Here is a 17,693-nt window from a genome sequence, read left to right on the forward strand (position 1 = left end):
AAAGGTTGCATGCAAACCAAAAACTCTGAATTATGCGAGTTAAGTTAACAAAGTAATCTTCACTGATAACTCACAGATGTGTAGTCACAATAAATCTCAAAGCTTTCAGTTCTTTTAGGTCCATGCTGTCCAATTGGTGAACAGGTCAATAGAAGACTCAATATTTACTGAAAAGTCTGAGCAACATTAAAAAAAAAGTTAGATAAATGTTAAAAATGATAGAAGTGACAAAAAACATACGCAAAATAAAAATTGCACATCAAAATAATTACAAATTTTATATCTCATATTTTAGACTAGAATGTGACAATACATAAGGACCGCAATGACCTTTTTCAGTAACGAGTAATCTAACTAATTACTATTTCTATCGTTACAACTGCGTTACCGTTACTAACAAGACAATACGGTGCGGTCGCGTTACTATTTTTCAACAAACAGATGGTTGAAGCTGTGTTCAGCTTACCGCTCCTTATAACAGTTGCACGGAAGTAGCTGTCTACGTAAGTAATCTGGGAGCTACAGCTTTAAGCAGCTGCACGCGCTCCCGCGGACAGCAATCACTTTCTGCCCGACAATCACTTTTTGGCACAACACCTGGAGAAAAGGGGGCAAAACAATCACATGAGTGTTGCTGTTTGACTGAGGAAGAATAAAGTAGTCGTGGTAAGCCAATCACATGACCACTTCAAGATGACAAAGCAACATGGTGATACATACCAGTTTTTAAACTGTGTTGATAGGCCACGTAAAACCAGACTCATGATAAACAATATATACGCGTGTTTTTCCTGAATAGTTTGGACACGTTTACTGTCTAAGGACAGCGCTAGCAAGCACTCTCTGCTTATGACCAAAAAATAAAAAAACAAAACAAAAAACAGCCCGTTCGTGTTAGTGGAAAAATGCACCATGTCGACCAATCAAAAATGATATGACAACATGACATTTGGTTGTTTAGGAAGAGGGGGAAGTTTTAGGAGTGACGGTGAAAGAGAGAGAGAGAGAGTTTTGGGATGTGAGAGATTTGTGACGTTTAGCGTGTTTGGAGTGTGTAGTTCATGTGTTGTCTTGTGTAGTTAGTGTGTGGAGTTGTGGATAGTTTTGTGTTTTGTATCAGAACAATGAGGTGACTGCTGTCTGCAGGTATCAGGCTGTGATGTTCTCCTTTATAGTGGACAGAAATTATTTTTTTGGAGTGGCACAAATAATTTTTGTTTTCATCTTACTGAATGCAGAACACCTGATTGTTATGTAAATAGTTTGAAGTGGTTATTTAAAAAAAGGGTAAAAGGTAAATGACTGCAAATAACTTTGTTCTTTGCAAAACTTGTGCGTATGATTTTAAAATTGAGAATTTATATTTGCATTCAAAGTTATGAAATATGATTCAATAAACATGTTTGTGGTTGTTACAGTAAAAAATCTTGTAACTACAAGATTAAAAGATTCTTGTAAAGAATCTTGTAACTCAGTTACTAACTCAGTTACTTTTTTGAAGAAGTAACTAGTAACTATAATTAATTACTTTTTCAAAGTAACTTGCCCAAAACTGGCAATGACCAACAGCACACTGAGCACAATCAGTTACTCATTTAGATGTAATCTGCATGATGAATTTCACCATGTTTTATATGCAAGTACCAGCTCATACTGTGGCTCCAGAAATGCTGAGTTCTAAGCTAAAAGCTACATATTTTCATATGATGTTTTGTATTAAATGGAAACTCTAGAAGAATGGTGATGTTAAAAGAAATAATGTTGCTCAGACAATAAAAAATGCAATGGGATAGACTGGACTCCCTCAGATGTCAGGAAAATATTTTTTTTAACCTATTAGTCCTGGGAACCCAGTGGCCCCATTGGTAACCCAATAATTCCTTGATCTCCTGTATCACCTTTGGGACCAGCAGGTACTGGAAGCTGACTATAGCCAGTAGGAGCCATCAGAAGGGGGGTGATAATTGCAGAAAAAGTGATGTACAGTTCAAATTGCACTTCTTGTTCTTATATTAAGATATCTCAGGCATTAATCTAGATGTGTAAACTTCTTAACATCCACAGAAAATGGAGTTTCACTGGTCTGTCCCACTCAGTTGGGGACATTCCTAAGCAAAACGCACACCACATCTTGGATTCTTTCTACCTCAGTGTGTTTCCCTGCAAAACTCCAGTCTTTATTTGTCTTTGGATTTTGTTATATTGCTATATATGAAATATATATGGTAGTTGAAGCATTAAGACATAACATAAAGCTTAAAGCTATAGACTATTTAGCTCTTTATAACCAGGCTAAATTACAATGGCAACCTGATCGAATAACTTGGTCAGGAACAGGAGTTTTAGTTTAAAATTGGCTGGGTACATTTTTACAGGTTCTTGTTTTTTTTGTTTGTTTGTTTTTTGTTTTGTTTTGGGGTTTTTTAACCACATTTTAAGTGCAATATAGATTCTCTGCAAGTTGTGTGTGTAAGAATTTAAAATTGATACCACTACTAGTAAAAATAATGAAAACAATAATAATTATAATTATTATTGCCGTTTAGTCATTTTTTTATTTATTTTTTTACCATTTTCAAAGGTACCTTATGTCACGATCCTGGGTCTTATGACCCAGTGTTTTGAGTTTTAGTTCACTCTGATGTTTATAGTAGGTTTAAGCTCATTAGGTTTCCTATTTTCATTTGCTTATTAGTTCCCACTTGTGTTTTCAACCCCTGTGAAATCTCCCTTGCCCCTTTGTGTTTATGCTGCGTGTCTTATGTTATCAAGTTTGTATTATCATGTCTGTCTCATGTTTCCTGTTTTATTTTGAAAAGGGGTCTTGTGTTCTGTGTTCATGTGGTTAGTTTTACTCTTGCCTGTGCATCATTATGTTTATCCTAGTCAGCTGTTTCCTCATGTGTCTCCACTTCCCCTGATCACCTCATGTGTGTATTTAAGTCCTCTGTTTTCTGAATGTCATTGTCAGGTCGTCTGTTGTCCACGCCATGTTTCCCATGCCTCGCCTCCAAGTTTCTTGTCTAGGTTTTTCTTATTGTTTGTTTAAATTTCCCAGTTTAGGTTTGTGTTAAGTTTGCTTCAGTCTGTCTTGCCTTTTGTTTGTACCTTTTACCAGCCACATTAAACGGCTCGCCTTTTGTTAACATTCACGCTTTGCTCCCTGTTCTTTGGAGTCTGCATTTTGGGTCCTTTTCATAATACATGCAGTTGGCCCCCAGCCAGACTGTGACAGTATGACCTGACCATGCCGGACCCAGCGACACAAGAGCAGGAGATCATTCGGACAGTGGAGTCGCTATGCGGCCAGTGGCTGCAGTGTTCCAGAAAGGAGGAACGGGAGGAGTTAGTCCGCCAAGTAGGGGTATGCGCGTCCGTATTCCCCTGGTTATGGGAGGCGCTGCACCCCCTCATCATTGACTTTCTCGTCTCCACCCTCCAACTCCGCCCGCAACAACAGCTGTCCTGTGTGCGTGAGTCGTCACCAGAGCCATGCTGTAGCTCTGTCTCCCCGCTGCCTCGTGAGCCTGAAGCAGTCAGAGTCGGTACGGTGAGGCTCACCACCGACACACCGTCGGCCCACGCTTCATCGGCTTCCGCATCCTCGCCACCGCCTGACTGCACTACGCGGCTCATGGAGGTGCCAGCTGCGATTGACTTCGGTGAGGAGGAGCGGCAGCAGGTATTACGGGCGTATCGCGAGGACGAGCTCCGTTGGAAGCCCTGGCTCATCTCTGAGGAGGGGCTCTCGCCAACCGACCCGCCTCGCTCCTGTCGCCCACCCTCTCCGCCTCCATCGGACCACTCGTCTCCAGCTTCCTTTCTAGCACGGATGTTGTTGGAGGACAAGGAGCCGGTCGCCATGGAGAGTCAAGTCTTGTCCACGGCCGCTTCAAAGAGGAAGCGGCATTCGCGCCGCCGTCGCGCACAGCTACGTCCTGTCTCGCCCTCCACTGAGCGTCACGAGGACACTGTGGGGGTCCTGGATGTCGATCTCGAGGACCGGCAGCGTGCCGCATGCGCACAGTTAGAGGGAGAGTCCATGTGGGAGCCGTGGCTCGCTCCTGATTATGACAAGCGCTCTTTCCGGGGAACTCGGGTGGCTCTTGGGGGTCCCCGGAGCTGCCAGGGACTTCCACCCCTCACTCCACCCGCTTCCACGGATAGAAAGAAGCGGCGCTCTCGCCATCGGCGCTCTGAGCCTCAGCCTAAGGAAGTCCCTCAGTTAATGCCATCTGAGGCGTTAACTTCCATCATCCATCCAGTCGTGAGTACCACTGACTCAGTTTCTGACATCGTATCTAGTCCCATAGCCAAAGACCTCAAGTCAAAGGAGAGTGTTTCAGGGGCTGCTGTGAATAAAGAGGTCTTGTCGGGTTGTGACCTGGCTGATTCGGCAGGTGACAGCATCCATGAACCAGTTAACAATCATAACAGCAATAAAGAGAACTGTGCCCTTGGCGTCATGACTTCTGAACCTGAATGTTGTACTGATGCAAACGATAACTGTCTTGTTCTAGAGTTGTTTAACCCTGGTACCGCAAGCTTTGAGCAGACATTGTCTGAATCTGGTACTACGATCAACAGTTTTAAGGTTGCCGTTGATGAAAATGTGTCTGTATCTGCCGACACTAACCTAGCGCCCGGCTCTACAGGGGTTAGCGCAGTACAGGACGGACTTTCTGTAAAGTGCAACACTGTGATATCTAACCCACCTCTATTTGCAGCCACCAACCGCTGTACTTCTGTTCTGTGTCATCCTACCAAATCAAAGGGTTTTTCTGAGTTAACCAGTGATGAGGGCGTTAAGACTCACCCAGTGAACCTGCAGTCGGTGGGTTTTTCTGAAATAATGAAAGATGCTGGGAGTAAAGGTTCGGACTCAAAATGTTCTGTATCATGTGACTTTCGATTTAATGTGTTGAACCCATCAGCGAGCAGTCCTGGTTGTGTGTGTGATCAACCATTTTCTAAGTCTGAAGAGAGACTGTCTAGCTTTCCTCAAGGAGCAACTAAAGACTGTTTGAACTGTGCTGAAGTCTCTGAAGAGTTAGGATCTAATTTTGTTGTTGCCCCTCTGCTAGCACCCCTCGAAATGCATGTTCAGGACTCTGGGTGCACTTCCAAGGCGGCTGTGGCACCGCTCGACCTTATACCCGCATCTGATTCCCAGGTGGAGACAGCAGCTGTCCAGTCAGCACCCGTGCTTGTTTTGTCCCAGACCCCTCTTATAACGGAGGTGAGTGACTGTGCTCTTTCATCTCATGAGCCTGATATAGAGGAGTGTACTGGGTTGCCCTTTTGTGGGCCCAGCTACGAAGAAACTGGTGCCAAAGACTGCTCTATCATTAATCATGATTTCATAGACATCCATGCTGTGGCCGACCTACCTCTGGTTAAGACTGTGGGTCAGTCAGAGTCGTATTGTGATAATGAGAAGACTGTGTGTAACTGTTTTGAAGAAGCACAAAGAGACATCACAGACCATGTTCTTGACTCTGTAGAATTCAGGACTTTTTCTAATGTTGCTCTCTCAGCCACACCCCATGAAGCTAATGTTCCCAAGGCTGAGATTGATGTTCAGTCTACTTTGGCTTTCTGTGACATGACAAATAACATAATGTGTGTTACTGAACTTTACACTGGAAACGTACCCCTAGGCAATATTTCCACTAGCAGCCATGTAAATGTCATCCATGTGACCAGGTTTTCTCACATCAAGCCTGAGACAATGAACTCTGAGTTTAAAGATTCAAAGACCACTGACTCAAGAGTCATTGTGTTTCCAGAGTCTAACTCCGGTACTGTGATCATTAAAAGCGTTCACTTTCTTGACACGTGTTTGAAGACTGTGGACACTAAGGACAGTTCTTCACCTGCCCTCTCTGAGCGTGGAGTTAGGTCCCAGCAGTCTGTTTCAACACAGGCTTCAGCCCGGCTACCTGCTCAGTTTCCGGGTCAGCCTCCCGCTCAGATGTTTTTTCAACCACCTGTGCAGGCTCTGACGCAAACACCCCTATGTCCACTATAGCTCCCTGTCCAGTATGCAGCTCAGCTCCTCAGCTCCCTGTCCAGTATGCAGCTCAGCTTGCATCTGCTACTATATGCCCTGGTGTGCCAGCCCGGCACCCCGCTGTATCCCCGCAGTCCCACGCCACGCCAGCTGGAGGGCCCGATGAGCCCGTCCAGCAACCTGCCACGTCCGCTGGGGGTTCAGGAGAACCGCGCCAGCCTCATGCCACGTCCGCTGGAGGGCCCGAGGAGCCCGTCCAGCCTCATGCCTCGTCAGCTGGAGGGCCCGAGGAGCCTGTCCAGCCACCACCTGCTCTATCACCTGCGGCTCCGTCGCCTGCAGCACCTATGCCGTCGTCTGGTCCAGCTCCGGCCTCTGCTTCTGTTCCACCCGGTCCAGCTTCTGCTTCATCGCCTTCGCCTGGTCCAGCTTCGGCTTCTGCTTCATCGCCTTCGCCTGGTCCAGCTTCAGCGTCGGCTTCTGCTTTGCCTGCAGCAGCCGCCTCTGCCTCGGCTTCGTCTGGTCTCGCCAAGCCACGTCTGGGGCCCGCCAAGCCACGTCCACAACTGCACCGTCGGCGGCCTCTTTCCGGGCCACGTCCACGACTGCACCGTCGGCGGCCTCTTTCCGGGCCACGTCCACGACTGCACCGTCGGCGGCCTCTTTCCGGGCCATTAGCTGGGCGTCTCCCCCATCATGGGTGGCCCCCTGAACTCTTTCCCTGCTGCTGCCTTCCGCATGGTCGCCCTCCTGAGCCGCTCTGTTATGTGCTTTTGTGCCGTCACCCCCCAGGTCGACCCCCTGAACTACTGAATTGTGGGCTTTTGTGCCGTCACCCTCCGGGTCGACCTCCTGAGTGGTGCTTTTGGACTTTTGCTCACCTGGGCTCGGGGACGGCTCCTGACATGTTTCTGAACTGTTCTTGGGGTTTGTTTCAGGTCGTTTGAGCCTCGGGTTTGTTGTGACTCTTGTTTCCTTGGTCGGTTTCGGGCCCTCCGTCCTGGGCCCCCGCCGCCCGCCCTGGGTGGGTTGTTTTGTTTCTTTTCGTTTTTTGGGGTTTTGGGCGTCTGGAATCCGCCCTTGACGGGGGGGGCTCTGTCACGATCCTGGGTCTTATGACCCAGTGTTTTGAGTTTTAGTTCACTCTGATGTTTATAGTAGGTTTAAGCTCATTAGGTTTCCTATGTTCATTTGCTTATTAGTTCCCACTTGTGTTTTCAACCCCTGTGAAATCTCCCTTGCCCCTTTGTGTTTATGCTGCGTGTCTTATGTTATCAAGTTTGTATTATCATGTCTGTCTCATGTTTCCTGTTTTATTTTGAAAAGGGGTCTTGTGTTCTGTGTTCATGTGGTTAGTTTTACTCTTGCCTGTGCATCATTATGTTTATCCTAGTCAGCTGTTTCCTCATGTGTCTCCACTTCCCCTGATCACCTCATGTGTGTATTTAAGTCCTCTGTTTTCTGAATGTCATTGTCAGGTCGTCTGTTGTCCACGCCATGTTTCCCATGCCTCGCCTCCAAGGGCCCGTTCTTCGTACCTCGCTTACTACATCCAAGATCAAATGACACATCCAAGATCAAATCATCGCGCTAACTTTGAGCTCGCTAATCCGGTTCTCCGAACACACCTGTTGTTGACGATTAGTATAGCTGGATGAAGTAATCTGAGATCACTGGGTGGCTTAAAAGGGGCTACGATCGATAGTAGAAACATTGATCGGCAACCCTGTGATTGGTCGGTGAAGATGTCGAAGGAGCGCGCACAGTATTTCACGGCAGCAGACCAAGAACTCTTGATTGAGGGATATCAGGAGTTTCAGAGTTTAATTAAAACGGAGGGGAACACTGCAAAGGCTGCAAAAGCAAGAGAGAGGGCTGGCAGAAAGTTGCTGACAAATTAAACTCGTAAGTGATCCATGATATTACATTATATCATGTGATATTATATTATACCACATTATATTATATTACATCATATCCTCTTTCACATTAGAGCCACAACAGGACCCACTAGAACATGGGAAAAAGTAAAAGTGAAATATAAGAATATTCTACAGAATGGTAATATTTATCACTTATATTGCTTTTAGTCTATGACAAGAGACCCTGGAATAATCTGTTTGTTTGTTTATAACAGCAACCAAGAAAAGGGCAGAGCAAATAAAAACAGGTGGTGGTCCTGCACCCCCTCGTCACACCCCTTTTTGTACCGTGACATTTATTGACATTGTGGGGTTTTTTGTGTGTAGTTTGACATAACACTCCATCACTTTTACCTGTTCCCATGCAAGGGGTGACTGAAGCATGCACAGTAAGTCGGGAGTAAGTATATACAGTACAGTAGTATATATATATATATATATATATATATATATATATATATATATATACATGTGTATATATATATATATATATATATATATATATATATATATATATATATATATATATATATATATATGTATATATATATATATATATATATATATATATATATATATATGTATATATGTGTATGTGTATGTATATATATGTGTGTATGTGTGTATGTGTGTATATGTGTGTGTGTGTGTGTATGTGTATGTGTGTATATGTATGTATATGTGTGTGTGTGTGTATGTGTATGTGTGTATATATATGTATATATATATATATATATATATATATATGTATATATATATGTATATATATGTATATATGTATATATGTGTATATATGTGTATATGTGTGTATATGTGTATATATGTGTATATATGTGTATATATATGTATATATATGTATATATGTATATATATGTGTATATATGTGTATATATGTGTATATATGTGTATATATGTGTATATATGTGTATATATGTATATATATGTATATATATGTATATATATGTATATATGTGTATATATGTGTATATATATGTATATATGTGTATATATGTGTGTATATGTGTGTATATGTGTGTATATGTGTGTATATGTGTGTATATATATGTGTGTATATATGTGTGTATATGTATGTGTGTATATGTATGTGTGTATATATATGTATATATATATATATATATATATATATATATATATATATATATATATATATATATATATATATATATATATATATATATATATATATATATATATATGTATATATATATATATGTATATGTATATGTATATATGTGTATATGTATATGTATATATATGTGTATATGTATATGTATATATATGTGTATATATATATATGTGTGTATATGTATATATGTATATATGTGTATATGTATATGTGTGTATATATATAGAGAGAGAGAGAGAGAAAAAATAATACCCTCATGGGAGAATTGATATCTCTCTATGAGCACACCGTCGCGCTGAGCTAAAGGATCCTGTCTATCCCGCAATATACGCTAAATTCTGTAAACTCTCCTTATCAATCTTGCACCTTCCTTGCTCGCGTACAAACGGACAGGACATGGCTGCGACAGACTTCCCAAATCCACCTTCGCTTTTATAGTCGTGGTCTCTCATCTTGATTGCACGTAGTAATTTACTATTACTACTCTAAAATATGAATTACATCTGACATGATCTACTACATGTAATAGAATGATTAATAGTACATTTCCCTTTTTTTCGGAAATGACCTGTATGTATCTGTATGAAATCAATAAAAGAATCAAATACTGCATTATCTTTAGTTACAATGATAGTATTTATTTATGGTAAAACAGTGGCGACATATCGCTCTTGCTTTCATATAACTGCAGCGGACATACCTGAGTGGCCGCGATCTAATCCTGTTTACATAAAGTAAACCTGCTCCCGAGCAGGTTTACGCTTACGGATCTGTTGCTATGACAGCAAGTCCCAGATGAGCTTCGGAGAACCGAACGATCCAAGATCACGCGAAATCGTCAACATTCAAATCCGGCTAACTTACTTAGCGAGGTACGAAGAACGGGCCCCAAGTTTCTTGTCTAGGTTTTTCTTATTGTTTGTTTAGATTTCCCAGTTTAGGTTTGTGTTAAGTTTGCTTCAGTCTGCCTTGCCTTTTGTTTGTACCTTTTACCAGCCACATTAAACGGCTCGCCTTTTGTTAACATTCACGCTTTGCTCCCTGTTCTTTGGAGTCTGCATTTTGGGTCCTTTTCATAATACATGCAGTCGGCCTCCAGCCAGACTGTGACACCTTAAGCCACAAAACACTCAGAATTACAACAAAAAGTGTAAATAAAGAAAACACAATACTAAATGGAAAGGTGTAGGCTTCAATTACCACCCCCAGGGGTGTCAGTTTAAAAATAACATTAATCCATTAACTCTTTTCTCATTTTATCGGATCTTAAATGTTTTTGTCTTTGATTAAAAATACTTGTATCATTGCTAGATGCCGTTACTTAAACTATAGTTTCTTTTTCAGGGTTGCTCCTCTTCTAGCTTCCTCTTTGGACCTCTAACTTTATTATTTCATTTTCTACAGTTAGACTTTCTCCTTATTTCCTGGTTTAGAGCTGCAGTCTTCTTTCTTACCATATAATCACCAGTTTCTCCACTTCATCTGGAGGTAAATGCTTTCCATATATAAAGAAATTGTATGGAGATTCGACAAGGTTGTTGGTTTTGAATTATTCTAATTTACTAGCATGTGCATAGTGATACAAACAAAATAAATGTCATGCATGTGACACAATTTTGTGTGGGAACTAATTTTTTGGGTAGGACAAGGATGTTTAAACACAAATATTTGTAAATAAGGCCTGTTGTCAGTGGAATTTGCATGTTCATTTAGTGATCAAGAAAGTACAAAACTGTTTTGCATAGTCTACTTCAGTAGTTCCCAAACTAGCGTATGCGTACCCTCGGGGGTACGCAAGTGGCTTTAGGGGGTACACATGGGTGGGGGTTGGAGTGGGGATCACAAATTTTAAAAGCCGAAATTTGCGCTAATGCAGTTTTATGTGGCTATCAAATACATGACTATATACCACCCTCTGGTGTTCAGCAAAAAAATAGCTCTGACAAAATACATGGGCGTGACTTGCCCAAATGACTGACACCTAACAGTTGAAGTTGCCTCCAAGCATTCAGTGCAGCGCGAAAATGGACAAGTGGTTAACATGAAAAAAAGGCCCTACCACAGAGACACCGGCCACAACAACCAATCAGCTCATATCTGAAGATGCATTTTCCAGCGACCGCACAGGTGATTGTTCAACAACGTGTTCATCAGATTTGGATGCTAGCACGTGGTTACTAGCCAAGTTGCTAGCATAGCCGGAGCCAGTCATGTGGAAAGTGATGAAGTGTCTGATGCGGAGCATCAAAGTGGGAGAAAGCATGACAGCTCGGACTGTAACACAACCTCATCAAAGAAGCGCAAATATGATGACAATTATATTTCGCTGGGGTTCACGTGTATAAATATTGGTGGATTTTCCCGGCCACAATGTGTTATTTGTGCAAAAGTATTGTCTCAGAACTCAATGAAACCTTCACCTTTGCGCAGACATTTAGAGACAAATCATCCCCATTTGAAAAATAAACCAAGAGAATATTTTGAGCGATAGCTAAAATCACTTTCAACAAGTAAAACCTGCATTCAAGTGCCAGATCTTATGAATAAAAACAGACTACAAGCATCTTACATGGTCAGTTAAATGTTGGGGGGAAAGGCAAAAAAGACGATACAGTCCATTCCATCATCAAACAATACTGTCTCACAGCGCATCAATGCAATGTCAGAAAATGTTTTACAGCAGCTACTTCTGCGCATACGCCACAGTGAATTTTATGCAATACAGCTAGATGAGTCCACGGATGTGGCTGGCCTGGCGCATCTCCTCGTATATGTGCGCTACATTCATGAAGGAACCATCAAGGAGGACATGCTGTTCTGTAAACCGCTGGAAGAAAAGACAACTGCAGTAGATATTTTTCAAAAGCTGGACACATTCATGAACACACATGGACTCATGTGGGACAGATGTGTTGGCATCTGTACTGATGGCGCACAGGCCATGACTGGGAGACACGGAGGTGTGGTTTCGCGTGTGCAAGCAGTTGCGCCAGATGCCTCTTGGGTACACTGCAGCATCCACTGAGAGGCTCTTGCTGCAAAGGGAATACCTCTCCGTTTGAAACATGTTTTGGACACGAGTGTAAAAATGGTTAACTTTGTGAAAGCCAGGCCGCTGAACTCCCGCTTATTTGCTGCGTTGTGCAATGAGATGGGCAGCGAGCATGAGACATTATTACTCCACACAGAGGTTCGCTGGCTATCTAGAGGAAAAGTGCTGACCCGTTTCTTTGAGCTGAGGGATGAACTTAAAGTTTTCTTCAGTAACCATCCCTTTGAGCTGTCTGAACATTTGCATGATGAAGAGTACCTTACGTGCCTGGCTTATCTGTGTGATAAATTTTCTCGTCTGAACGAGCTCAATCTCGGATTACAAGGTGTTTCTGCAACTATATTCAATGTTCAAGATAAAGTTGAGGCCATGATAAAGAAGTTAAACCTTTGGAAGAACTGCATTGATACAAACAACACTGAAGTCTTTCCCATGCTGCATGATTTTCTGTGCTCAAATGATCTCACACTATCAAAAAGTGTAAAGCGCGAATGTAACGTGCACCTTGAGGAGCTGGCGGTGCAGTTACGCCGATACTTCCCAGAGACGGACGGGTCAAATGATTGGATACGTCACCTGTTCACCGCCGTGCCTACTTCATTATCACCGTCTGACCAGGAGAGCCTAATTGAGATTGCCACAGATGGATCTCTAAAAGTTGAACACGCTCAAAAGACCTTGGCGGATTTCTGGATAGGACTGCGCACTGAACAGCCCACGCTGGCTAAGCGCGCTGTCAAGACTCTGATGGGGATTTTCTTCTTTAACAAACATGAAAACAAAATACAGAGCAAGACTTTGTGTGGAAAACGATTTAAGACTCAGCCTTTCCCAAATTGAGCCAAACACTGAAGAGCTGTGTGCCTCTGCTCAAGCACATCCATCACATTAAATAAAGTTCTGTTTAATTAAAGTTCATATCTGGCCTTTATGCTCTCGACAAAACGGTGAATTCTAATAAATCTTTTGATACACTGCTAGTATTAAGTAGTAAAGTTCGCTATTAAAATTAAAATTCTAATAAATTTATTAATATATTAATACATTTATTTGGTGGTGAGAAATAATTCAATTCAATTCAATTCAATTTTATTTATATAGCGCCAAATTACAACAAAAGTCGCCTCAAGGCGCTTTATATTGTACAGTAGATAGCACAATAATAAATACAGAGAAAAACCCAACAATCATATGACCCCTATGAGCAAGCACTTTGGCGACAGTGGGAAGGAAAAAAACCCTTTAACAGGAAGAAACCTCCGCAGAACCAGGCTCAAGGAGGGGCGGGGCCATCTGCTGCGACCGGTTGGGGTGAAAGAAGAAAAACAGGATAAAGACATGCTGTGGAAGAGAGACAGAGATTAATAACAGATATGATTCGATGCAGAGAGGTCTATTAACACATAGTGAGTGAGAAAGGTGACTGGAAGGGAAAAACTCAATGCATCATGGGAATCCTCGCAGCCTACATCTATTGCAGCATAACTAAGGGAGGATTCAGGGTCACCTGGTCCAGCTCTAACTATATGCTTTAGCAAAAGGAAAGTTTTAAGCCTAATCTTGAAAGTAGAGATAGTGTCTGTCTCCGAATCCAAACTGGAAGCTGGTTCCACAGAAGAGGGGCCTGAAAACTGAAGGCTCTGCCTCCCATTCTACTTTTAAATACTCTAGGAACAACAAGTAAGCCTGCAGAGCGAGAGCGAAGTGCTCTAATGGGGTGATATGGTACTACAAGGTCATTAAGATAAGATGGGGCCTGATTATTTAAGACCTTGTATGTGAGGAGCAGGATTTTGAATTCAATTCTGGATTTAACAAGAAGCCAATGAAGGAAGCCAAAACAGGAGAAATATGCTCTCTTTCTAGTCCCTGTCAGTACCCTTGCTGCAGCATTTTGGATCAGCTGAAGGCTTTTCAGTGAGTTTTAGGACATCCTGATAATAAAGAATTACAGTAGTCCAGCCTGGAAGTAATAAATGCATGAACTAGTTTTTCAGCATCACTCTGAGACAGGATATTTCTAATTTTAGAGATGTTGCGCAAATGGAAGAAAGCAGTCTTACATATTTGTTTAATATGTGCGTTGAAGGACATGTCCTGGTCAAAATGATGACCAAGGTTCCTCACAGCATTACTGGAGGCCAAGGTAATGCCATCCAGAGTAAGAATCTGGTTAGATACCATATTTCTAAGATTTTCAGGGCCGAGTACAATAACCTCAGTTTTATCTGAATTAAGAAGCAGAAAGTTAGCGGCCATCCAGGTCTTTATGTCTTTAAGACATTCCTGCAGTTTAACTAATTGGTGTGTGTTACCTGGCTTCATGGATAGACAGAGCTGCGTGTCATCTGCATAGCAGTGAAAATTTATGCTATGTCTTCTAATGATGCTGCCTAAGGGAAGCATGTACAATGTAAATAGAATTGGTCCTAGCACTGAACCCTGTGGAACACCATAATTGACCTTAGTGTGTGAAGAGGACTCTCCATTTACTTGAACAAATTGGAGTCTATTAGATAGATATGATACAAACCATTGCAGTGCAGTACCTGTAATACCTACAGCATGTTCTAATCGCTCTAATAGGATATTATGGTCAACAGTATCGAACGCAGCACTGAGGTCTAGCAGGACAAGCACAGAGATGAGTCCACTGTCAGAGGCCATAAGAAGATCATTTGTAACCTTCACTAAAGCTGTTTCTGTGCTGTGATGAGCTCTGAAACCTGACTGAAACTCTTCAAATAAGCCATTCCTCTGCAGATGATCTGTTAGCTGTTTGACAACTACTCTTTCAAGGATTTTTGATATGAAAGGAAAGTTGGAGATTGGCCTATAATTAGCTAAGACAGCTGGGTCTAGAGATGGCTTTTTAAGTAAAGGTTTAACTACAGCCACCTTGAAGGCCTGTGGTACATAGCCGATTATTAGAGATAGGTTGATCATATTTAAGATTGAAGAATTAATTAATGGCAGGACTTCTTTGAGCAGTTTTGTAGGAATGGGGTCTAAAAGACACGTTGATGGTTTGGAGGAATTAATTATTGAAGTTAACTCAGAAAGATCAATTGGAGAAAAAGAGTTTAACTTAACATCGATGGTACTAAAAGTAGCTGTAGATAATATTACATCTGTGGGATGATTATTGGTAATTTTTCTCTAATGATAAAAATTTTATTTGTGAAGAAGTTCATGAAGTCATTACTAGTTAACGTTAAAGGGATTGTTGGCTCAGTAGAGCTCTGACTTTTGTCAGCCTGGCTACAGTGCTGAAGAGAAACCTGGGGTTGTTCTTATTTTCTTCAATCAGTGACGAATAGTAAGATGTTCTGGCTTTATGGAGGGCTTTCTTATAAAGTAGCAAACTATTTCTCCAGGCTAAATGATGATCCTCTAAATTTGTGACACGCCATTTCCTCTCCAGCTTACGAGTTATCTGCTTTAGGCTACGTGTTTGAGAATTATACCACGGAGTCAGGGACTTCGGATTTGAGGCCTTAGTTTTCACAGGAGCTACAGTATCCAGAGTCGTGCGTAGTGAGGAGGTAAAATTATTAACAAGATAATCGACCTCTGTTGGAGTAGCGTTCAGATAGCTGCTCTGCTCTATGTTGGTACAGGGCATTGAAGATGATAACAGTGGGTGGATTATATTCTTAAACTTAGTTACAGCACTTTCAGAAAGACATCTACTTTGATAAAGTCTACTCTCCGCTGCTGTGTAATCAATTATTGTAAATGTAAATGTTATCAGGAAATGATCAGACAGCAGAGGGTTTTCAGGAAACACTGTTAAATGTTCAGTTTCTATGCCATATGTTAAAACAAGATCTAGAGTGTGATTAAAGTGGTGGGTGGGTTCTTTTACATTTTGAGAGAAGCCAATTGAGTCTAATAACAGATTAAATGCGATGTTGAGGCTGTCATTTTTAGCATCTACATGGATGTTAAAATCACCCACAATAATTATTTTATCTGAGCTGAGCACTAAATCAGATAAAAAGTCTGAGAAATCAGAGAGAAACTCTGTGTAAGGCCCAGGTGGACGATATATGATAACAAGTAAGACTGGTTTCTGAGTTTTACAGCTGGGGTGGATGAGGCTAAGCATCAGGCTTTCAAATGAATTAAAAGTCTGTCTTGGTCTTTCGTTAATTAATAGGCTGGTGTGAAAAATTGCTGCCACACCCCCTCGGCCTGTGCTTCGGGATTTCTGGTAGTTAGAATGACTCGGGGTGTTGATTCATTTAAACTAACATACTCATCCCGCTGCAACCAGGTTTCTGTAAGGCAGAGTAAATCGATTTGTTGATCAATTATTAAGTCATGTACTAACAGAGACTTGGAGGAGAGAGACCTAATATTTAATAATCCACATTTCACTGTTTTACTCTTTGGTTCAGATGTGGATACTGTATTGTTCTTTCTTTGTGATTTTTTATGTTTAAGTTGTTTATTGCTGGTTTTAGTTTGTTTTTGTCTGTTTGGGAGCTGACACAGTCTCAATGGAGATGGGTTTTTGGGGGTAGCAGGAGGAGAGAAGCTGCAGAGAGGCGTGTAAGACTGCAACTCTGCTTCCTGGTCCCAACTCTGGATAGTCATATTTTGGGGGGTTTAATAAATTGGTCCATATTTCTAGAAATGAGAGCTGCTCCATCCAAAGTGGGATGGATGCCGTCTCTCCTAACAAGACCAGGTTTCCTCCAGAAGCTTTGCCAATTATCTATGTCTGTGCAGTATTTATTTTTATGCATGCGGTATTGCAATGTATTTATAGACACTAATTAAGAGTCGTTTGTAGCAGGGGGTATGCGGCTGAGGGTGACATGTCTCAAGGGGTACGTGGCTGGAAAAAGTTTGGGAAGCACTGTCTTAGACAACCTCTGAGGCCGTCACAGGGCAGTTGTGGAGCTGTTTTGCAAAGAAGAATTGGCAAGAATTTCAGTCTCTAGATGTGCAAAGCTGGTAGAGACATACCCTAAAAGACTGGCAGCTGTAATTGCAGCAAAAGGTGGTTCTACAAAGTATTGACTCAGGTGGCTGAATAATTACACACACCCCACTTTTCAGTTATTTATTTGTAAAAAATGTTTGGAATCATGTATGATTTTCGTTCCACTTCTCACGTGTACACCACTTTGTATTGGTCTTTCACCTGGAATTCCAATAAAATTGATTCATGTTTGTGGCTGTAATGTGACAAAATGTGGAAAAGTTCAAAAGTTCACTTTTGCAAGCCACTGTAGCAAGGCGATGGGACGATAAGAACCAACATTTTCTGCATTCCTACCTTTTTTATAAATAACAGTTATAATTGCCTCTGTAAGGGTGGGAGGGAGGACTTTATCTACTAGAGCTTGAGTAAATGTTTTATGCAGGTATGGGCACAAAATCTCACTAAATTTCTTATAAAATTCGCTGAGGATGCCATCTGGTCCAGGAGCCTTATTGTTTTTACTTGATCCCTTCACTGTATTTCTGCTTGGTGCACAAAAAGGCTTTACTGATTTTTGCTGAGAGTAGATTATTATATTCATATTTTAAAGACTGTATTTTCTT

Source organism: Oreochromis aureus, linkage group 7 (genome assembly GCF_013358895.1).
Source record: "Oreochromis aureus strain Israel breed Guangdong linkage group 7, ZZ_aureus, whole genome shotgun sequence".
Taxonomy (NCBI): domain Eukaryota; kingdom Metazoa; phylum Chordata; class Actinopteri; order Cichliformes; family Cichlidae; genus Oreochromis; species Oreochromis aureus.